The following is a 24,381-nucleotide window of genomic DNA, read 5'->3' as shown; positions in this document are numbered from 1 at the left end:
GAGCGGCAGTCTTTGTCTGAGAGAGCAGCGAGCTCCAGGATTGGTGGAGGGCGCTCGGCCAAACAACTAGCCAATCAGCTGGCTCTGAGGCCGGCCGGCTAGCTGGGGATTGGCTGCAGGCCCCAGTTACTAAGCGGGTAAGAAGGGGGGGGATAAAGAGGGACGGAAAGGCTCGCGCTGCCCCTCCCTTTTCTCCCAGGAGTGGGGGAAGCGCTGGGGTGCTAAGGTGAACCCCCCTCGCTGCCGTGGGGGAGGGGCGCTGCTCCCTGCTGGCCCCTCACAGCGCCCCGCCACTGATTCAGTGACTGAGGGGGGCGGGTGCTGCCCCCCACTCTCCAGCTGATGGGGTGGGACTGCCAAGGGGGCTCACAGTGCCCCCCCACTGACTCAGTGCCTGAGGGGGGCTAGTGGAGTCCCCCCTGCAGGGCTGCCAAGGGGGCTCACAGTGCCCCCCCCACTGACTCAGTGCCTGAGGGGGGCTAGTGGAGTTCCCCCTGCAGGGCTGCCAAGGGGGCTCACAGTGCCCCCACTGACTCAGTGCCTGAGGGGGGCTAGTGGAGTCCCCCCTGCAGGGCTGCCAAGGGGGCTCAGTGCCCCCCCCACTGACTCAGTGCCGGAGGGGGGCTAGTGGAGTCCCCCCTGCAGGGCTGCCAAGGGGGTTCAGTGCCCCCCCCCACTGACTCAGTGCCGGAGGGGGGCTAGTGGAGTCCCCCCTGCAGGGCTGCCAAGGGGGCTCAGTGCCCCCCCCACTGACTCAGTGCCGGAGGAGGGCTAGTGGAGTCCCCCCTGCAGGGCTGCCAAGGGGGCTCAGTGCCTGAGGGGGGCTAGTGGAGTCCCCCCTGCAGGGCTGTCAAGGGGGCTCAGTGCCCCCCAATGACTCAGTGCCTGAGGGGGGCTAGTGGAGTCACCCCTTCAGGGCTGCCAAGGGGGCTCTGCCCCGCACTGACTCAATGCCTGAGGGGGGCTAGTGGACCCTCCCCAGAGCTGCCAATGTCCCCTGTTATAAGGGGCATCCCTTATTTCAACAGAGACGTTTCTGTCCTGTTATTCTGTGTTTCAGTGCTGGCCCAGGTGGAGATGGGACTCGGGCCCCCAGGGGCTCAAGTGAAGCTGGGGGACATGGGAAGTTTGGCCCATCTTTTTGAAATGCTGCCTTGGCAACCCCCATCCCCTTGAGGGACTGGCTGGGGAGAGGGGAAAGGGAGGGGTCTCCGACCTGCTCACCACAGGCTGACTCAAAGATGGGTCATGGTGTCCCTGGCTGTCCAACTGCCCCTACTGACTTGGCGGGGGGGAGGGGGACTGGAATTATCCTGCAGTGAATAACTGCAGGGTGGGTGTCATGGGGTGGCAGTTCCCTCATCTGAGAGTGCTGGTGCCCCACAGCTGAGTGAAAGGAGTGGGGTGGCTGGGTGTACACCCTCCTCCCCACTGACTGACAAATGGGGACCATCTTCATCCCCTCTGGCTGTGGCAGGAGAGTAGTGAATGCCCAGAAGTCACTGATGAGTGGGGAAGGGGAGGTGCCTGGACTGTCTGATGCCTTTAAGGCAATTATCTGGATACCTTTACCTCACAGCTCTGGTTACTTCCTCAAAAGCTAGAAGATAAACCAACTTCACTAGAGGAGCTCCCCTTAGGACCCTTCCTTTGCTGAACCAGTGTGAGCCATCAGCCCCTCTCCCCTTCTCATGCTCCCCAGAATTCAACAGCTTTGCCTATGGAGCTGAACACAGGCCACCCCAGGAACAAAAAGTACATGTATTCAAAGCGAAAATCCTTCCTTCTTGCCTTTTCAATCTCTTCAGCCTCAGAGACATTCTGAAATATTCAAAAGCTCCAATAATATAAGGCCTTACTTAGTGAGTTGTGAGTGTTCCCAATTCCCCCTGAAGTCCAGGGGGACTCAGAGAACTCAGCTCCTCAAAACAAGTGCTCGGCACTTTACATGATCAGTCCCTAATGTAAGAAATCATTAAGCAGAATATACTTAAACTCAGAGAGAGAAGAAAAGTTTGTGGTTAAATTTCAGTGTTGTAAGACTTTTACCTCAAAGATTCAAGTGTAAACAGAAAACTTGTTTGATTTATATACTGTCCTTTAAAATTATATGGATTTATAATTTTGTCTCAAGTGTGAACAGGACCAAGCCATTAAAGTCACTGAGAGGTTTGCCTTTGACTTTGGTGGGTACAGGATTGGGCTCTTTTTACATATTTTGTTCCACTGTGAGCTTGAATTGATATTCCTGAATGAAAGATATTGCTGTATTAACCTATGTAAAATGTTACACATTTTATGTTTTAGGATTGTGAACTGAAATATGACTATGGCTATTCAACTGACTATTTTTACCATGAAAACATTGTTCTCTTTAAAATGAATAGTAACACTATTGAATAATCACTTTGAATTTTACACCTCAATTTATATTTTGGTAGTGTTATAAAATGAAACAGACATAGGATCTACCTGCTGACTTCTGGCTTCATCTCTGTAGTGTCTGAGAATAAGGTAGTGCCTGTTGTAATAATACTTTATACTTTTACAACACTCCATCCAAGGGTTTCAAAGCACTTCACAAACCTTAATGATTTAGTGCCTGATCCTCTAAGATGTTGAGCACCCCAACCTATTCACTTAGTGAGGTGGGAAAAACCAAAAAAATCCAGAAAAGCACAAACACTGAAAGGCAGCTTTTAACTTTGAAATAACTTTGGAATCACAAAGACCAAACATTTATACTTTATGAAAGAAAATTTGTGATAAATTCAGATACTGATGGACTAACACCAAGAGATAATAATATTCAGATATTGATGGACTGACTATACATTAGGACAGTGGCTCTCAACCTTTCCAGACTACTCTACCCCAGTCAGGAGTCTGATTTACCTTGCATACCCCCAGTTTCACCTCACTTAAAAAACTACTTGCTTACAAAATCAGACATAACATTACAAAAGTGTTACAGCACGCTATTACTGAAAAATTGCTTGCTTTCTCATTTTTATCATATAATGATAAAATAAATCAATTGGAATATAAATATCATACTTACATTTCAGTGCATTGTCTAGCAGTAAAAACAGGCCATTGTATGAAATTTTAGTTTGTACTGACTTTGCTAGTGCTTTTTATGTAGCCTGTTGTAAAACTAGGCAAATATCTAGATGAGTTGATGTACCCCATGGAAGACCTCTGCGTATCTCCAGGGGTCCACGTTGAGAATCACTGCACTAGGAAAAACAGAAACTTGGCCTGTTCAACTCAGTGAAACTCAGCTTTCAAGAATAAACAAAATCAACTGTTCAAACACAGAGAAAAGCCCATTCCAGAGACTACAAGCCAGTATCAAGAACCCTGGAAGTACAACTTCAATTTGCTAGAGAGATCTATGCACTGTTGAGCACTGTTCAAGGGATAGTTTAATTCGCTTATTTTAGCCACACTGTAAAGTATAGTTTATTGAAATGAAGAATAAGTCATTAATAATTTCTCCTGTCTTAGTCCAAGATAGAAAGCTTATAGTCTTGGAAAGGAAACAGACTCCATACTTAGGTGAAACAGAATGTGACTGCAATATCTAAGGAGTTGAATAACTGAAAGCCTACGCCCACTTTAAGAGAATGTGGGAAGGACTAGGCTCACAGAGATTCTGAAGTTTGCTGATATATCTCAAATAACTTCCACGGCAAGTAATTGAAAGAAAGCGCTGTTCCAGTAACAGAACTCCTGGAGGGATAGCCAGCTGCATAAAAGCATAAGACTTTGATTCAAATAACTTGCTGTAGATAAATTAATTTTATATTCATATCCACAAACTCACTGATTAATCCATGATAACCAGATATTATTCCTTTTTCTAATTTGTAAATTAAATTTCTTGGGCTAATACAGTCTTCCTGCTCCAGCTTGCTCAAAGAAGATTGTCTTGTACAGAAACTGTAAAACTAATATACTGTATGCATGTACACCTCTACCCCAATATAACGCTGCCCTCGGGCGCCAAAAAATCTTACCGCGTTATAGGTGAAACCGCGTTATGTTGAACTTGCTTTGATCCGCCGGAGTGCGCAGTCCGCCCCCCTGGAGCACTGCTTTACCGCGTTATATCGAGTCGCTTATATCTGGGTAGAGGTGTTTGATGAAATTTAACTTGGTGCAGAGGGATCGTGCGAAGCTGTCACTTAAACCTTGTGGTGGGTATACATGGGTAGAAATTGCAAAGCAACTGAACAAGGATTCTGTGTGCTGGCTCTACATGGGTCAACATGGAGGGTGTGGATGTGGTGAAGGCAATGGGATATATCACTTTTCAGACTCTAACACCCCATCAAGTGGCATGAAAAGGCTACAATCATTATTGCAGCTACATGGAGAAGGAAGCCCTGGACGTGGCCCTGGGTTGGATTTCACCCCCCTCCACCCCAAGATCTGGTTATTTGGGCTTTATGCTGGCGAAGTAGATTTCATTCTGATTGTTTACATGATGGATGCTCTATTTTGATGACATTGACGGTTACACCTTAGTGGCATTTTCATTTTAGTGGAATAAATTTAGTTACTAACATTTGTTTTCATTCTTGCTGCTTTAATCAAAGATGTAATTTAATGCTAAGGAATTTATGTAATGGTAAACAATAGGACCATTCATTGACATAAGTCATGAAAGAAAAATAAGTTTATTAATTTGTCACAACTGTGCTTAAAAAATTGTATAGAATTACTTGGCTGCAAACACATTCATCCATGTGACACTCACTTTCTGACCTTCACTGATACCCCTAGTTCTTATATTATGGAACAAGTAAATAACTTTTCCTTATTCACTTTCTCCACATGTAAAGGACACAATAAGCTAAAAAGATACAAAAGATAGAGAGCTCTAAATTCAGAGATATGCAGCATACTGTGCATATTAGTTCTTAAAATAACCCCAGATCAGAAAATCAAGATACAAATAAAGAAAATATTTGAAGTAAAGAGGCCACTGGGTTGAGAAAACCCCATATGCTATTGGGGCTAACCTTGCCTAGGTGAAGTTCTATGGCTGTCGTCTTTAAGATGGAAGGGTTGTCCAATGAGCAATGACATGGTCCCAGCATTGCATGCTCAGTCTTGATCCAAGCAGCCTGTTCTGCTAAGCAAAATAAAGAGTGACAGCGCTTATAACTACACAGTCCTCACTGTCTGATTTGTGCTACTAAATAATAATAAAAGTCTAGAAATCAGCACAGTGTCAGCTGTTTCTGTGATGCACATTAGGTTCCAGTGTCAACTGCCATAAGCGCTTTCTCATTTCCTTGAATCTGACAATTTGCACTTCAAGGCAATATTAAATATTGAAGTTTTGAGTGCTTCCATGTGTTTTGGAAAAAGTCAAATCTACTTGCAGTGGAACATGCTGAACATAGAAAAGCCATTTGAGCCAAATCGCTCCGTTTCCTCTTTGCACAGACATGATAATGTGATAGCTGACAATCTACTGTGTGCCACTATCTGCTTACATAACTTGGGGGGTGGATGGGGAATAGGGGTCAAAGCACTACGGGTGAAATACAGTAAAACGAGGGGTGGTATCTGGGCAGCTCATATGCTTTCTGATGTTCCTGTGATCCAAATTCTGGGCTCATCATCAGCAAAAACCCAGGGCCTGAGTCCTGACAAAGGGAATTTCTAGAAGAAGATGGTGATAAAATGTTCACTTACATAGTAGGGAAAAATAATTCCCTTCACTGCATTAAGTGCTGGCTGGAATTCTTTGCCCTGCATTACATAGTGAGTCTGAATAGATGACCATAATAGGCCCTTCAATTCTTTTAATTTATAAAATTATCAGTTCTAATTACTTGCCAGTTTCCCAGATGTGGTCTCATTTGGCCACTTCTTGGAGTGATCAGCATTAGGTAGAACGACAGTCAATAACAATTTGGTTTAGTTTACATTAAGTGCGGTATTGCCTGTTTTCCATCTAAACAGGATTAAAAGAGGAGGAAGGACAGAGAGGTAGGCCATTTACCAAAGGAGCTTTTACTTGGCCAGTGTTTCTTACTGGGTAGTGCCATGATAATATATCTGCAGAAATAGCATCTCAGACTGTCGCAAGCTAAACAGGACTATGCCTAGCCCGTACTGCCATAGGAAGCCATTAAGGAAAATGCAGGTATTGCAGGAGGTGGTGTTTGTAATTTTGTAGGTTTCTTTCTATTCTCTTAGTCAGTACTTACCAATGCCACAGCAGGATATAAAGGGGCAGTGGGACCCTGGAAGATGTAAAACTTGAATCCTGAGCATGTTGTGGAAGACCACGTGGCATTTTTCATAAGACTAAGGGTGTTAACCCCAGTGATATGCCCAGTTGCCAGTTTGGGTAACTATTTTGCTTCCCTAATTTCCTCACAGACTTTTAAGTGGAGACGGTATTACTATTTGTTCTGGGTGAAATCCTGGCCCAATTGAAGTTGAAGGGAAGTTTGCCATTAAAATCAATGGGGCTAGGTTTCTACCTTCTTTGTTTTAAGCCATTGTTTAATGTTATTATGCACTGCTAAACAGCTACCAGTGTAGCTGCGTTGCCACAGTGAGGAAAAGATTCTGGTGAGAGCAGGGCTGGCTCCAGGCCCCAGCACGCCAAGCTGCGGGGGGTGCTCTGCCGGTTGCCAGGAGGGCGGCAGGCGGCTTTGGTGGGCCTCCCGCAGGTGTGCCTGTGGAGGGTCCGCTGGTCCCACGGCTCTGGTGGAGCATCCGCAGGCACGCCTGTGGGAGGTCCAGTGGAGCCGCGGGACCAGCAGACCCTCTGCAGCCAAGTCTGCGGGAGATCCACTGGAGCCGCAGGGCTGGCGAGCGGCAGAGCGCCCCCCGCAGCGTGCTGCCGTGCTTGGGGCGGCGAAATGGCTAGAGCCGGCCCTCGGCGAGAGTGCCTATGTAGTATCGAAGACTGTATATTACACAGAAAAAAACTATCGTAAAAGACCAATGGATTGCAAAGTCGAACACTAAAAAGTTAGGAAATGCCTTATCTATTTATGGTTGCCTGTGCAACCTTAATTCTGTGTGTCCATACTACGCACTGAATGAGGCAGGGAGCCCGTGGCAAAAAATAGTATGTGATCATGTAATGAAAGCCTATATCATAATGCATATGTACAAGGGAGAAGAATGAAGGTTGCACAGAGAATCATACCTAATGCATTTCCTAACTTCACAGCGTTTAGCTTTGCAACCTACACAATATTCTTCTAACAGCTTTTTATATGTCATTTCCTGAGTCTTTTTTTAAAGGTAAAAAATTCTGTTATGTACAACTGTAATAACCCACCCATACATCCATAATCATCTGAGTTTGAACGCAAAACGCTTTCAGCTCTGCAGCACAGCCTTCTATCCGCTAAGCAACAGGACCAATGGCCGGGAGCTGCAGCTTGGATGGCGGTGTGGGCCTGGCTCGTTAGAGTGTTCATGGTCAGTTACTATTTTGACAGATTGCCAACATTTTCCTGAGGAACACAGGTGACAGAAGGGAAATGGCAGTTTTACAACCCAACCAAATAGGGATTCCAACTTTGATTGTCCATATTCCTGGAGGTTTTGTCACATGACAACACCTTTTAATTAAAGACTAATTTTTAATTCCTGGAGACTCCAGGGCAATCCAGGATGGGATTTCATGGAGAAAGTCTCTAGCTCGCAGGCTTTGTCCCTGCCAGATTTCAAAGGCCTGCTGCAAACAATGGACGTGACAGAACTTCTCAAAAAAAGGATGCGATAATATTTTATAATGGAAAGTGTTAGGCAACCTAAAACTAGGGGTCATTACCAGTTCCCCCTATAATAGAAGTAACATATGATATGAAAGTTAAAGAAAATGAAATGACCTTGATACAAAACAGAAGGTTTCAAGCCTAACTGGAAGGTTAGATATTTGTCTCTTTTTGGAACAGTTACCTTGGCCCAAATCCTGAGCCCAATTTGCAGCTAAATGGGCAGGCTATGCTTTAGGGTTCTCTACTGAGGTGTGTATGCACAGGTATTCTTCTGCCAACAACTCTACTGCCTTTACTGTAGCCTGAGGCTGCAGTAGCTCCTCCACCCCTACCCTGGGGGACAATGGCATGGAGGATCCATAGGGCCTAGTACCATTACTCCTGCTGCCTCTCCCTCCATAGGTCCAGTTATGTAGTAGTGAGTAAAAAGGACCCTACAAACTAGATTCTGCTGTTCCTGCTGCATCTTGAGGTCTTTGTGGACATGGAGCAAGACTCATTAGGTGCTATTCAGCAGGTAACTTCCAAGTACACTAATAACTGTTAATATTTTACCAATGACAAACAGCAGCTAAAAGTCACGCCGTTAAACAGAGCATTACATCAGAGAAGAACCCTGACATACCAATTGTTTGGGTCCTCACCTGATCCCCATTTACACTGGCTAAAAATGAGTTTTAAACAGCTGCAGTTACAAAATTATCATCCCACACTCACTTCCGCTCTTGTGCTCTGCACCAGCTTCATTTTTCAAAATCTCCTTTTATTTCATCACTCGGAGAGTGTGGGACACTTGTAACAAATTCAGAAAAATTAGACAGCAAGAAAAAAAGAGAGAGTTCCCCCTCCCCCATCTCCTAATCCTGAAACCAGAACATTTTTGAAATGTAACACTAGGAATTTAAAATATTTCTCACTTCCTCTATTCATTACTTTAATGCATTGGAACTACTTCTAGCTCATATTTTTTTTTCCAAGGAATGCACAATAACCACTCTGTAAATGCCACAGGTCTGACTTTAAAAGTGGCTGTATAATTTTATTCATTGAAGAAAGAAATAATCCTAATATCTTCCAGTAATAACTGTTTTTTCCTACATATTGCTACATGGCTTATTCACTATCAGTGCAATTCTGAGAGTGTCAGTAGAAGGAGATATACAGCAGAGTGCTCACAGAGAAGAAATCTTGGGTCTGTTCCCTGCTCTGACACAGTCTCACTGCACAGCCTTCGACAAGTCAGTTAAGGCTACATTTCCAAAATTCCCACTAATTTGTGAGTGCCTAAATGTTTGGGGGCCCAACTTGAGGCATATTTGGAATCCAAAATCAGTGGGCACTTCTAAAAACGTTGGCCTTAACTTCTCTATGGCTTTGTCTTCATTGTTCAGAAAGATGTGTTTTTACTAAGGGATAATTAATGCCCATGAGCTATCCAACCGTAAAATCCTGGTGGAGCCCGGGCGCTACACGAGGCAGTAGCTAGGCAAGGTCAGGTTACCATTGCATGTGATTGACCTCGCCCTATTTACCTTGTGATAAAAGCTACAGTGTCTTGTCTCCACTAGGATTTTACAGCGACACGGCTGGCACTGTTAATGATCAGTGTTCGCTATGCTTCAGCATTAGTAAAGAACTCCCCTTTAATGCATAGTCTGTACCTCACTGACCCCTGCTATGAAATTTAGCCGCCCAAGTGCTTTGAGAAATATCTTCAGTGCAGCTGCACTAGCTCATGCCAGGACTGAATTGAATCTGACCCTATCATACCATCAAAATGAACAGGCTTCACACTGCCATGTGGGAGACTGGGGTTTGGCTCAGAGTCCTGGCTTCTCTCTCCCTGAACTAGGAATGCTGCAGAGGCAGTTCTCTTATCCCCAGGGTTGGGGGAATGGAGGAGGGCACTTTGCATTGACAGATCTATAGTCTAATCCTCAGCAGCAATAATGGTGACTGTGACCTGAGGCTTTGGGTGGGGGTGGAAGGCACAGAGAAAGGTGGGGAGTTCTCAGGGGTATGAGAAAGTCATATCATTTCTTAAGAATAGGCTGGGCCAAACATTCAAATACAGGATGTGTTGGATGGGCCTATTTTCTCTGCACACATGCAATTCATGCCTGTGAAAATGACCCATTTATCAAAATGCATTGTTACTTAGCTACATGCACTTTTCATGTACGTTTTCCCAGATGGAAATATGCTTATACTGACTTGGGAGATTCTGGTTTCCCTGACTTTCCTCGCCTAACAGAAGCAAGTGTGAGAGGAACAAACCTTTGACTATTGAGCAAAACTAGCCTATCATCTAAAGTTGTATTTTACTATTATTTTGAAAAAAAAAAAACCACGCCAAAGTGATACCTTCATTGCAAAGCTGAGGCACTGGAAAGAAAGGGTTAGAGAAAGAAATAATTGCAGATCAGAGCCTTAAAGACCTATGTTGTTAGTTTGTCTTTTGCATTAAAATTCCTCCTTTTCTACTGGGGAATTCCTGGCCCACAGTGTAAATTTTATTGAGTAACACTGGGCTCCTGTGAAAATGGTATCTATTTCCTGCAAGACAGGTGGATATTGAAGGCGCTGAGAATTCACTCTGTGCCATATCTGTCTGTCTCTTTTCCTAATGTACTCATCACCGTGGAATCTAGAAGCATGCAGTCGCATACAGTTAGCTGAAAGGGGAAAGACCTGCTTTTCACAATTTATTAACTCACAGCCACAAAATACAGTCTTAGGCCGTGTCTACACTATGGATGCTACAGCAGCAGAGCTACTGCGCCATTGCTATGCTGTCGTAAACTCTGAGTGTAGATGCATACTACAGGGATGGAAGGGGTTCATCTTTGCTGTAGGAACTCCACCTCCCCAAGCGATGGTAGTGAGGCCAATGGAAGCATTCTTCTATTGACCTCGCTGTGTCTGCACCAGGGGGTAGGTCAGCATAGCTACAGTGCTCAGGGGTATGGCTTTTTCACACCCCTAAGTGCCGTAGCTACATTGACCTAAGTTTTAAGTGTAGACCAGGCCTTAGTTATATTGTCCTTTCTGATACTGTCCCTCCCTGCTGCTCTGGGTAGCTGTGAAGACAAACTATCTTCCATGAAAGGCAACCAATTCTTCATATAGGAGGGAGGCTATGACTTCCTGCCCCGATTTGCCCTACGGCACCACACCAAGAGAAGAGAGAATCCTGGATGACGGTCTTTTCCCACAGCCCCTGGTGGCTGTGACTCTATGGCATTTTCAAAGGAGCAGGATGAAAAGGGTGCCATTTTGGGGGAGAGTTTCTGAATATTGTTTTGAAAATGCATCAGACCGTTGAAGAGTCCAGCATACCAAATCCTAACCCCTATCGTGGCTTTTTAAAAACATCCTTTCTGTTTAGCAGAAACACCCCCTGAAATTGCTGACCCCATCCACCCTGCTTTTAAGAAGAGCCAGGGTAGCATAGTGTCACGGAGTCACTGGGTGATGCTCTGGAACTGCTCCCCACCAAGCCAGTCAGGACTTTGGGGAGCCTCCTCTCCCTTGGAGCAGACTTGTTCAGGGCAAGAAGCTCACACGTCTTCACCTCCTGGGTCTCTCCTTGGAGCATTCAGCATCCTCTGCCCCTCCGTGCGCTTCCCACAGCGAGTCCACCCCAGCGGGGTCCTGGGGAAGCCACCGGGTCCTGCACCCCCACTTTGCAGTCAGACGTGACTCTCAGCCAGCCAGTAACACAGAGGTTTATTAGATGACAGGAATAGGGTCTAAAACAGAGCTTGTAGATACAGCGAACCGGACCCCTCGGCTGGGTCCATTCTGGGGGGCAGTGAGCCAGACCCCCAGGTCTGCCTTCCAACCTTGACCCCAGCCAGCTCCAGACTCACAACCCCTCCCAGCCCCTCCTCTCTGCTCAGCTCCTTTCCCGGGCCAGGAGGTCACCTGATCCCTTTGTCTCCAACACCTTCAGCTGGCACCTTTGCAGAGGAGGGACCCAGGCCATCAGTTGCTAGGAGACAGAGTGTCAGGCATTTAGGTGCACTGGCCCTTTGCTCTGCCAGATACTTAAGAACTGCCATGGGGACACTGAGGCACCAACACAGTACTCAGAGAAAACATTAAGAACTTTCCCAGTTCGTCACATCTCTCCCCCCTTCGAGACCGAACTGAGCGAGGTCACTCCAGCCAGTGACCTGGGGAAGTTTGAACCCACCAATGTTCCCATGGATGCCCCAGCATCTCTCTCATTCCTTGGTGTGAGTTACACCAGGACAGTCCAGTCTCACGCCCTCCCTTAGGTCGGGTGTGCTTGATGGCACTTGCAGGCCGCATGTGGGAAGGTTTATGCGGCTTGAACCCTTTTGCTACCCCAATATCTCTGGGGTCCAAACTAGGACGGGGTCTTCTCCCAGCACTTAAGAGCCCCCATTTTGGCCTTGGCCAGCTCTGGGCTTGGGCAGCCGCTTCCCACTTTGTGGCCCAGACACAACACCTCTGCCGTCCCCCCCTTAGCTGGGATCTCAGCTCCCCCCGTGCTCAGCGCTGCCCTTGCTGTCCCAGTGGGGATAGGCAGCGAGCTCTCTGCTCTGGTCACAGCATCAGAGCCAGTGTGAGCCCCCTCTCCGGTGTGCAGGGGGGCGGGGAGCATCTCTCCCTCCCACTCAGTCCCAGGGGGCTGGTTATAGGTAGGCAGGTATCCTGAGCCCAGCAGCCCCTCCCCCCTGCCAGCCAGGTTATTTGCGTTTTCACTGACCATTTCCATCCTAGCCAATTGGTTCCCTGGATTTGAATTCAAACCCTCAGCCGTTACAGGAGCGGGGCCTGGATCCTGTCCCATGGGGAGACAGTCACCCCCCAACAGGGCCTCCCAGCCGATATCCTGGAGAACCCCAACGACCAGCCAGCCTGACCCCTCCTGGGTCTGCACAGGGATCTGGGCCATAGGCAGGGCGAGGGGCTTCACCCCAGGGAACTTCACCCAGGTCCCACAGTCCCTCAGCATCTGGGGCTGCACCACCACAGTTCTCTCTGTCCCAGGGTCTCGCCCCCGCAGGCGTGTTTCCCCACTGACCCCTGGGCAGCCCCCTATGGTTCTCTGCTCCACCATCACCAATCCACGCTGCTGCTGCTTCTCCTGCAGCTTTTCCTCGGGCTCTTCCTTTCTCTCATGGTCCTCTCGCTCTCTCGGGCTCTGCTCCCATCCCATCCGTCTCCAATCTCCTGATGGGAAACCCAATCGTGAAGACCCTCGTCTGATTGGGGACCAGACTCCCGGGGATGCCTGGCTGATGCTCCAGCTGCTCTCAGATCCTCTTGTAGCCCCATCTGGGCCAGGAATCTGCTCCTCAGAGCGGTGCTTCTCCTTCAACTGCACGATTAACTGTGCCTTGGTGAATTTCCCCATGCGTAACCCTCTCTTTGTGCACAGGATCACAATGTCCTTCTCAAGGAGATGGTGATAGGCCATCACCTCACCCTTCCCAAGTGGCTCTGGACTCACAGGCCTGTGTGCTCTTGGCTCCCCCATGGTTTCCAGGAAGAACCCCGGGTGTGCCAGCCCTTCTCGTGATCACCACCTCTTTGCCAGGGTCGAGCTGCAGACTCCTCCGCCCCTGGGACTGCTCCTGCAATCCCCAGGGGAACCCTGCTACTGCAAAATCCTTCTCTCTCCCAGGGTCGAGCAGCAAGCTCCTCCGCCCCTGAGACTGCTCGCTGCAATCCTCAGGGGGACCCCGGTACTCCAACAGTCCTTCTCGCTGGTCACACACTCCTAGAGGTTAACCACCCCCTGAAACCGTCCCTCTCTGAGCCTTCAGCACGCCTGGTCCTCATTCATCCCTCCTCTGTTTTACTGCTCCCCAGTCACTTACTGCAAGCAGCACCATTCACAGGGTGCAGTACGTCCCACCGCTGCCACCAGTTGTCACGGAGTCACTGGGTGATGCTCTGGAACTGCTCCCCACCAAGCCAGTCAGGACTTTGGGGAGCCTCCTCTCCCTTGGAGCAGACTTGTTCAGGGCAAGAAGCTCACACGTCTTCACCTCCTGGGTCTCTCCTTGGAGCATTCAGCATCCTCTGCCCCTCCGTGCGCTTCCCACAGCGAGTCCACCCCAGCGGGGTCCTGGGGAAGCCACCGGGTCCTGCACCCCCACTTTGCAGTCAGACGTGACTCTCAGCCAGCCAGTAACACAGAGGTTTATTAGATGACAGGAATAGGGTCTAAAACAGAGCTTGTAGATACAGCGAACCGGACCCCTCGGCTGGGTCCATTCTGGGGGGCAGTGAGCCAGACCCCCAGGTCTGCCCTCCAACCTTGACCCCAGCCAGCTCCAGACTCACAACCCCTCCCAGCCCCTCCTCTCTGCTCAGCTCCTTTCCCGGGCCAGGAGGTCACCTGATCCCTTTGTCTCCAACACCTTCAGCTGGCACCTTTGCAGAGGAGGGACCCAGGCCATCAGTTGCTAGGAGACAGAGTGTCAGGCATTTAGGTGCACTGGCCCTTTGCTCTGCCAGATACTTAAGAACTGCCATGGGGACACTGAGGCACCAACACAGTACTCAGAGAAAACATTAAGAACTTTCCCAGTTCGTCACACATAGCAGAGCAGAGAGCTTTCTGGAGCAGGCATCTCCCACAATGCAAAGCATTCTTGCCCACCCCAGTTGTTCAGTTTCCTGATGGCACTGTACCCATGTACACATAGACTATCTCTATTCCTAGCCTATCGACTAGCCGGGTATCTGACACTGAGCCTCTACCCGCCGGTGCATTTATTACCTCTAGTATCAAGCCTCTTGAAAGGATTGTGAAACATTGAAGGGTTAGCGTTTGCCCTACATTATGCTGACAAAGCATAAAATGTTTATTGTCTCAAAAAAAAAAAAAAGAGAGAGAGAGAGACAAGGTAAATAGCGTGGTACTGATTAATGGGCCAACATACCAGTGTAAGGTTTAATACAACAGTTTCCAGGCCAAGAACCTGTCATAAAATGAAAACCTGTATTGTATCTATGCAAATCACAGTTACTTGGTTAACACATCACCCCGCTCCTAAACACTAAGTGCTCTGTAAAAGCTGCCAACATCTGAAGAAGCAATCTTTATTGGGCTGGCGTTTTGAAACTCTTATCTTGGTCCAAGCAAATGTATACAATGCAACTCTGTTTTGCGTAGCATCTATTAGACAAACTGCCTTGCAAAATGCTCTCAAGAGTTAAAATCAAATAATTGCGGGAGGGAGAAATTAAGAAGTACAGACGAGGGAAATAAAACCAATGATTATTAACAAAAAAAATTGTAACCACTGTGTTAGTCTCTCAGCTCACCATATAACGATTTGAATATGCTGGTTCCAATGGGGCTGCTGAAGGAGTAAAGTGAGGGTGGCAGAATCTGGCTCGTTGTCTTCATCCTTGTCCTGCCCTTTCTCAGTCTCTTTCCTGTATTGCTTCTTTCTTTTATTCTTGTCTTAACGGTGGACAAGATTCTGTAATCCACGAGTTAACCCTATGAAAATCAACCTGAGCAAAGGTGACAAAATCTGGTCTAAACAGACTTGAGGCTTCTCTGGCCAGAGACTCCATCTTGATTTCTTCTGGTGTCATGCACAAGTGACATGGCATGAACAACAACATCCAGTGAGAAATAATGGTATTGTGACCAGAAATGGTGATGAGTTAGCTGATGGTGAGGTGGAGAGAGAACCAGGAGACCGTTCTAGATGCTAGCAGAAACAGAGGAGAATGCTGTTGTGCCAGCAGTGGCTAGACTGTTCGACAGGACACCAAAGAGCTTGGTATTTTGGCGTGGAGCAGAGATAAGGTCCATGAAATCGGGTGGAGTCAGTCCATGGAGAGTTTTATAAGAAAGGATAGTAATTTTTACATGGATCCTGCTGTTAATGAAAAGCAAATGTTTACCGCACAAACCTAACATGAGGTTAGTGAGATGGCAGTGTCATACTGACCTGTCAGTCTTTCACAAGACTACAGTGTCACAGCAAAACCAGAAGCAACCCCTTGCAGCCTGCCTCTAGGGCCATGAGCAACTGGACATGGACCCCTGAAATCAGCACCGCCATTGCCTTTGCTACTAAGCCACTGGGAAGGGATTTCAGGGCCGACATTTCCCTGCAACCTCTGATTTGCAAGAGGTAATTAATCCCATCCCAACGAAGAAGAATGAAGAAAGAACGTTTTCATATTGGTCTGTTCATGGAACTGGGCTTCTGCAGCATCCTCCGACACATCACTAAAATGTGGAACAATGGCCATGAGCATCCACAGACGTCAGAGTCTCCTTAAGACCCAGAAGCTATATACACCACTGAAAAGAAGTTAAGACAAGACGTTTTTTTCCTTCTCTCTTTATGATTCAGGACACCTTCCCACAGGCTATCCTGTCAAATCCATCTCGCTTGCCTCCGCTCCATGCTACTGTAAGAGGAAATATTTTCTGTGGTTGAGAGATGCTAGCTGGTAACAGTGGTATCGTTTGAGGATGATCTTTCGAAATCACCTGACCACAAAAAAAAAAATCAATCTGTCCAGTAATTGCCAGTTTTCACTCAGTCTTAACAATGCTTCTCCTCACATGATAGTATTTAGAAAAGCAGAAGGGGCAACTGAAGCCTGCGAACAGCCTACACACCGACGAGTCAAAAAGAGAAGGGAAAATAAATAGGCATTGGGTGTCCAACTTACAGTGTAACGTGCGACAGAGGTAAAATGGTCGAGCTAGGAACGGTCTATAGGTCACTGGAAGGCAAAAGACACTACGCACTACATTCTGCTTTCTTTATGCCATTGGAATTTTTGCAGAATTAACCACAAGACATGGTCTAATGGTGGATTCTTTTGCAATGATGGGGCTGATCTTGCAGCTCTTACTCATGTTAATAATGCCATTAAAATCCATGGGACTAAGGGCTGCAGGGTCAGACTCTATATTAATTACACTGTGAGAAAGAAGAGGAAGAGAGGGTCCTGCCATTCCTGTTATGCAGCTACAGTAGCAAGGATGCTACTAACAGAAGATTCACTTCTGCCCTGTTAGAGAAGGTCATTTTCTGCCTTTTGCTGTGTAAGAATGAGGCTTTCATTGGCTTCCTTGGGATGCCAGAGCATGCATCTTGAAACCCATTGTTGTCTTGCTTGGTATCTGGGCTCAACCTGAGCAGTGCTGGGGGTCCTTTGGGTAGGCTACTTTCAACTTACAATGGTCTCTTCTGGCTTTATAATCCATGAGTCTATTGCTAGAGAGCCAGTGCTCCATTTTATAACACCATCACCTCGCACCTCTATAGCACCTTTCATCTGAGGATCTCCATGCACCTTACAAACATGAGTTAATTCTCCGCCCACCAAGCCAATATTTGACTCATTTTACAAACGAATAAATTAAGGCATCAAGTTATTAACTAACTCGCCAGAGGTCACAGTGAGTCCATAAAGTTCATGACCATTAGGCTGGGGACAAAGTGAGAGATGGTTCCCGTCCCAAAGAGTTTACAGTCTAAGCGGGCAAGACTGAAGGGTTGGAGGGGAAACAGAGAGGTGAAATTACTTGCCCAAGGTCATACAGCTGGAGAGGAGAGGTGTTATTTACATTAAGCGCCAATGTGGATACAAGAACAAATGGATAGAAATGGCCATCAACAAGTTTAGGCTTGAAATGAGATGAAGGTTTCTAACCACCAGAGGAGTGAAGTTCCAGAACAGCCTACCAAGAGGAGCAGTGGGGGCAAAAAACCTAACTGGCTTCACGACTGAGCTGGATACGTTGATGGAGGGGATGGTATGATGGCACTGCCTATGATGGCATGTAGCCCATCAGTGACTGTAAAGAGCAAAAATCCCCAACGGCTGGAGAAAGGACATTAGATGGTGGGGGGGGGAGGGCTCTGTGTTACTACAGAGAATTCTTTCCCAGGTGTCTGGCTGGTGGGTCTTGTCCACATGCTCAGGGTCTAACTGATCACCATGTTTGGGGTCTGGAAGGAATTTTCCTCTGGGTCAGATTGGCAGAGACTTTGGGGTTTTTTCACCTTCCTCTGCAGCATAGGGCACAAGTCACTTGCTGCTTTAAACTTGAGTAAATGGTGGAATCTCTGTAATTTGAAACCTTTAAACCATGATTTGAGGACTTCAGTAACTCGGCCAGAGGTTAGGCCCTTGTCTATTACAGGAGTGGGTGGGTGAGATTCTGTGGCCTGCAATGTGCAGAAGGTCAGACTAGATGATCACAATGGTCCCTTCTTACTTTAAAGCCTATAGTCTATGACCTGGTCAGAGGCCAAGCCAAGAACAGAACCCAGGCTGACTCACAGCTCGGTGTCCTGTGGACTAGAACACTCAGTTTCCAAAGCATGTGCTTAAGTGCGTTACTGAATAGGGACAGAATTCCTCATGTGCTTAGAGTTACAAGAATGTTTGCTTAGCTGAATTTGGAGCCCTAATCACTTAGGCCATATTTTCTTCATAATGGTGGCTCTAATGCTGCTCAGCCATAAAATATGCATGACAGGAAAATATGCAATCGTTAACTGGATTAATTTTTGGCAACTCCAACATTAATCCCACTAATGATTGTGTTAATCACCAGCTCTAATGCTAGAGTTAATTTTTCTTGAGGAACTCAGATCAAAGTTATTCTTTTGCTGCTCATAAGCAGAAGGACGGCCATGAAGTTAAGCATAGAACTGGTCGTCAGAACATTTGGCTTCACTTCCAGGCTCTTCTACAGGTTTTCCCATGCGACCTTGGGATAGTCGCTTAATTCCTCTATGCCTCAGTGTCCCCAGTAAAATGGGGATACCACTATGTCCCTACCTTAAAGGAGTGGTGGCATATTTAATTCATAAAGTAATTTGGTATCCTGGGGCAGCAGACTTACAGTTATTTCTTTGTGGGTGGAGTCCAGGCTACACCTCAGATCTTGTGCCACCATTCCTAACCTCATGCCGTTCCCCTCCTCCCATTTCCATTAATCATCTCCTGCTGTCTCTGGAATTCCCAGTCCCTCTCTAAAAAGACTGCCTATCATGTTGTCCAATATTGTCTCATTGGTTCCTTGGACTCTCCCATCTGTCTGTATCCATTTATTGTCTCTAGTCTTATAGTTACATGGTAAGCTCCGGGGGGCAGGGACCATCTCTTTGTTCTAGGTTTGTAAAGGTCCATGACTAGGGCTCCTATGTGCTATGATAATACAAATAAATAATCACAACTAGCATGGCTGGAAAACCCCAGTTTGACTCACTTTCTCCCCTTCTATTTGTTTGCGAAGTCACTTTCATTTTTCTTCAAACAAGTGAACACAAATATGGCACTGCCTGGCTTTGAGGGTGGTGTACCCCATAAGGCTTTATGGGGTGGGGGTGCTCATAAATGTATGTATGAAATAACTGGAATAGGGTTTTGCTACATATGCCATGTAACATAGCTATGTAAAGGTTATGATCTACTGGTTATGTTCATCCTAGTTGTATGCAGGCACCATTTGTGTGTTCAAAGTTATGAACGTTGGCTGTATAATTGCTTGATTTCTAAGTAGCCTTAGAACATTTGGTCACTTCTTGGGAAAGGAATGTGCAAATTAGGTGCTCAGTCAGGAAGCATTTAACAGACCAAAGAGCTTGGAAGGCTCCAATCCACATAAGAAGTCTTCCTAGAGACATATAAAATACCATGTGGACAACTGGCTTCTCCCTGTAAAGACTGAGTCACGGATGGACATGTGACTTGCCCAGGTGACTCCAGAACTCCATCTTGGAGCTGGACTTTGCATAGGAGTGAGGAAGGGGGTCTCCTCCCACAGGACAAAGTCTATTTAAACCCGTGAGAGACCCCTCCATTTTGTCTTCAGCTGGCTAAAGAAGGAGCCTCACCCCCCTCCCCCATACTTAAAGGAAACTGAAACAAAGGACAGTAACTACAGGGGGTGTGAGTGATTGCTGGACCCAGGCTAAAATAAGGTTGGCCTGTAAAAGGGAGCATTCTGGAACTGGTGAGGATCTTCTCTGTATTTAGTTTAATTAGACATAGATTTGCGCATTTTATTTTATTTCGTTTGGTGACTCACTTTGTTCTGTCTGTTACTACTTGGAAACACTTAAATCCTACTTTCTGCATTTAATAAATCACTTTTTACTTATTAATTAACTCAGAGTATGTGTTAATACCTGGGGGAGCAAACAACGGTGCATCTCTCTGAGTGTTATAGAGGGCAAACAATTTATGAGTTTACCCTGCATAAGCTTTATATAAGGTAAAACAGTTTTATTTGGGTTTAGACCTCACTGGAGTTGGGCATCTGAGTGCTAAAGACAAGCACACTGTGTCAGCTGTTTTCAGGTAAACCTGCAGCTTTGAGGCAAGTAGTTCAGACCCCGGGTCTGGGTTGGAGCAGACGGGAGTGTCTGGCTCAGCAAGACAGGGTGTTGGATTCCTGAGCTGGCAGGGAAAGCAGGCGTAGAAATAGTCGTGGCACATTGGCTGGCAGCTCCCAAGGGGGTTTCTGTGATCCAACCCGTCACAGAGGGCAACACTTATAAAGTGTAGATCCTGGGTGTGGCGTTGTATGCAGACCCTGGCCCGACAAGATGGGTGCCAGGGAGTACATGGATACTGCCATTGAGTCCGCTTGTCCGTCTCTGACCTCGCCACCCTGGGGTCTAAGGCCCAGTGTAAAGTTAATAGCCCTGGTGCCCAGGGCAGCATGGCCTAGCAGCTAGAGTTAATAGTGTTGCCCTTCTATGCAGGGCAGCGTGGCCTAGTAGCCAGAGTCAATAGCGCGCCCTTTGGTGCAGGGCAGCATGGCCTTGTAGCCAGCAGCCAACGGGCCACCAGCCAGGGTGGCTGGCAGCCCAGGTAGGGGGGTCCGGGTCTACCCAACTCCACCAGGCCCCAACCCAGGCCCCTGGCAGTGGCGGAGCAGTCTGTCACTGGCTCAGCGAGGAATCCCACCAAAACACCCTGAGCTTACCTAGGTGGGAGATACCACTCCGTCACCCTCCCTCCCACCCACTGTTGTCTCTGGTGAGGCAGTCCATGAGGCTTCAGGGTCTCCAGGCTCTGCAGCACCAGTCATTTCCTGGGGCTCTATTGGTCGCGGGGGTCCAAGCTGACCCTTGGGGACTGTGATCCCCACAGACAGGGGCTGCAGCCAGTCCTCAGCGGGATCTTCTAACACAGATCCTGCTCCTCTGGCATCCAGCCTCGAATGATCTTGGCTTCCTCCCTTTATACTGCTGCAGCATCTGGAGCATGCCCTGTCCAGCCTAGGAGGCGGGACGTCCGCTGTCCATAATGTGGGTTTAACCCTGTCTTGGCTAGTGCAGGGTATGCACACCCTGACACATTGGGATAGAAATAAATGACTGAGATTGGGATTAGAATGTCTGACCCACCCTATCTCGCTCTAGAGGGAAGGCATCAGGGAGATTATCCACTGCTGCGGTAACCATAACCTATCCACTCGGTCTCCGGGCTGGCATGGGGCTTTCAAGGGAATCCTCAGGGATATTTCTACTCACCTACAAGAACTTATACAAAACCTTATTTCAAATAGACCCATCTACATTAAACCACTACTAGCTTCAAGGTACAGACTGATAGGATACCCAGATCCATGCTCCCCTGTGAAACAGATGTCTTAATGGGTAAATAGTATGTACTCACTTTTTAAAGGGAATATGTAATTACAAGATAGACCATAATGGCAAAGAGGCCAGTACACTCAGATAAATAATATACTTGGAAAAACTGGTTTCAATACATATTGACATGTTAGATCATAACTAAAGGGGAAGGACAACTATTTGATGCTTTTCAGGATATTACTATTAATTAGCACTTGCATTTTATCCCTTGCAGTCAAAACACTTTACAAAAGTGGGTACATTTAATAGCTCCCATTTTGCAGATGGGACAACTGAGGCACAGAAAAAGTAAGTAACTGACTTGCCCAAAGTCACATAGCAGCTTAGCAGCAGAACATCAATGGGAATCCATTTGTCTTGGTCCCCAGACTACTTCCTAGCCACTGGACCAGGCTTTCTCTACAGATAGATGCTCTCTTTTTTAAAAAAAAATGTATTTCCCTTCCCTTCCTCCTGCCAAAAAAAAAAAAAAAAAAAAAAAAAAATCAAGTCCCCAAAAGAAAGGATATGAAACATCAAGAATATAGTCCCAAACTCAAAGAGGCATGATATTCTGGTCAAACATCTATCTCTGTCTCATGCTGTTCTACCTGGGGATTTCCAGGCCCTAAGACCACTATGTGGTTAACCTTACTTATAATTCTATACAAAAAACTACATGCACGGAAAGTTAAGGATGCAAGATTAAGCCGCAATCAAAAGTCAGGAAATGCAATAATTAAGGTTGTATAGCATACACAACCTTAACTCTGCCCTCTTCTGCACATTCCTTATATTATAGTTTTTAATTACACAAATGATCACTTACCATTGCTCAGGACCATAGCGACACCCTTAAATACTTGTAATATTTTAAAAACCCTTGTATACATTATTCTGCTAACCCTTTAAGAGTCAGACTGGCCAAGTCTATAGTAATTGACTTAGTGACAGGTTCTGATCTAGTGACAGTGTTATAACTCAATGCTTCCGAGGAGTTGGCCTGGATTTACACCAGTGTTAGAATGAGAACAGACTCAGACTGATGCACGGTTTGTGATATATTCTCTTCTCTCTAAGGTATGGAAAAGTCAAAGGAGACTAACAGCGCTGGGTATCTATTGCCCAAATCTCATGTGTTGTTAACACCCAAGTACTTTAGCTTTTCTTTTCAACAAGATTCACAGCCCTTCTGAGGTGCATAGCAGGGCTAAGACAGTGAACTCCAGAGGTAACTTAGCTGTGAACTTAGGTGGCCTATATATCACAGTACATTTTTACTGTTATTCTGCGTTGAATAATTGATACACACTATGCTGTGTACATACTGTTTACTGTGCACTTTTCAGCTAAATGATTCTCATTGGGCTCCTCTGGCACCCACAAAGCAGTGTAGTGTAGTACAACTGGTATACGTATAGACTGAATGGGAGGGTAGGATAGGATATTACAATTTTTTGAGACAGGTAGTGGTCACATCCTTGAAAACTGTATTTTGGCATATTGCCCACAAGGGGCCAGAGTGAAATCTGCATGTGCAATCCCATTTTGGGCATTTCCTGACTGTGTAACTAAGATTCTCTTAGTGCAGTTTTTGAATGGAATTTCCCAATGTCTTTTGTGTACATAAAAAAAAAATGGAAATAATTGAAAGATGTAGTTTCACTCTCTAGCTGCTCAATGATTCTCTAGCTTGTAAAACTTTGGCAATGATGTGTATAAATCCCACAATCTAGAATAATACGGCAATAAACCACTGAAATGTCTGCACTGTGCACTCAGTACAGCGGGCCTGTAAGAGAGAGGCCTTCTTGTGTACACCAAGGGAAATGCAGCATCCACTCCCGTCCCCAGAGATGCATCAGAGTGAGTCCCTCTTGCAAACCTCACAAGCATGCAGCGTTCCTCTGTAACCCAGGTATTTTCATTGCACTTTACACTACACACACGGATTCAGGTGCAATGCAGCCCCCTTAGCATCCGCTTTCAGAGCTTGGTGAAAGCTGTGCTAAAAGTAATGCATGTGATTTTCAGAGGGTCAGACCTTGGTTATATCAAAACCAAACGTCGATGGTACATTTGAAGGCACCTCGCCTCAACTTTCAATCCTGAGCCATTTGGGCTGCAGAGCTGTTCATAAAAGGCCTGGCAAGATTTTATTTTTTTATTATTACAATAGGAATTTCCACTCTCCTCTTCAATCAAAAAACTTCAGAACCATTTTTGCTCAGGGACAAAAGCCTGGATCATTTCAGTTCCAAAGGAGAAAACATTTCAGAGTTACAGTGACTGAAAACAGAGGGAAAACAGAAAACGTTATGTCACCATTATGCAGTGGCTGCTTTCATGTATACTGTAATCATACACACTGCAATACGTGGGCACAACAGGCTGGGTTTAAGGACCAGGTTGGAATTTCCAACTTTTAATGCATGGGGGGTGTGTTCAGGTTTGTCTGATTCCATATCAGTCAGTGTCAGACACCAATCTAGCAAGGCACTTAAGAACATGTCCAACTTTAAACAAGCGAGTTTCCCCACTGACTTCAATGAGACTCCTCATTAAAATTAGGCACGTGCTTGAATATCTTTCTGAATTGGGGCCAAAGCCCTTTTTGCTACCAGTGTAGGCCTTGCCGACGCAAAAGTTGTACTGAATTAACTAGATCGATTTAGTTAAATCAGTGCAACCGCACTGTGTGGACACTCTTAAAACAGTGTAGAAGTACCCCATATCAAGAAGGAATTGACTTCCGCTAAATCGATATAAGACATCTCGAAAGCAATTTAAAAGGGTCCACACAAAAGGGGTTGCACTAGTTTAACTAAATCAGTGTCTCAATTTTTACAAGCAAAATTTCGGTTTCTGGTTTTCATCCGAAAACCAGAAAATTTGGCCAAAGTGAAATTTGGGTGTGAAAAGTTTCCTTTTGAATGAAAAACTCTTTCTTTTTTTATCCAAAAAATGTTTCAATGAAAAACTTTGACCAG

The 24,381-nt window shown here is 46.3% G+C and overlaps 1 protein-coding gene across 1 annotated transcript in view; it reads right to left on the bottom strand.

Moving 5' to 3' along the window:
* Positions 1-24,381, bottom strand: part of PIK3R3 (phosphoinositide-3-kinase regulatory subunit 3) — a 358,799-nt gene that overhangs the window by 41,722 nt on the left and 292,696 nt on the right. The gene's annotated exons all lie outside the window — the stretch shown is intronic.

This window comes from Gopherus flavomarginatus, chromosome 7, assembly GCF_025201925.1.
Source record: "Gopherus flavomarginatus isolate rGopFla2 chromosome 7, rGopFla2.mat.asm, whole genome shotgun sequence".
Taxonomy (NCBI): domain Eukaryota; kingdom Metazoa; phylum Chordata; order Testudines; family Testudinidae; genus Gopherus; species Gopherus flavomarginatus.
This window is presented reverse-complemented; position numbering and strand designations above follow the sequence as displayed.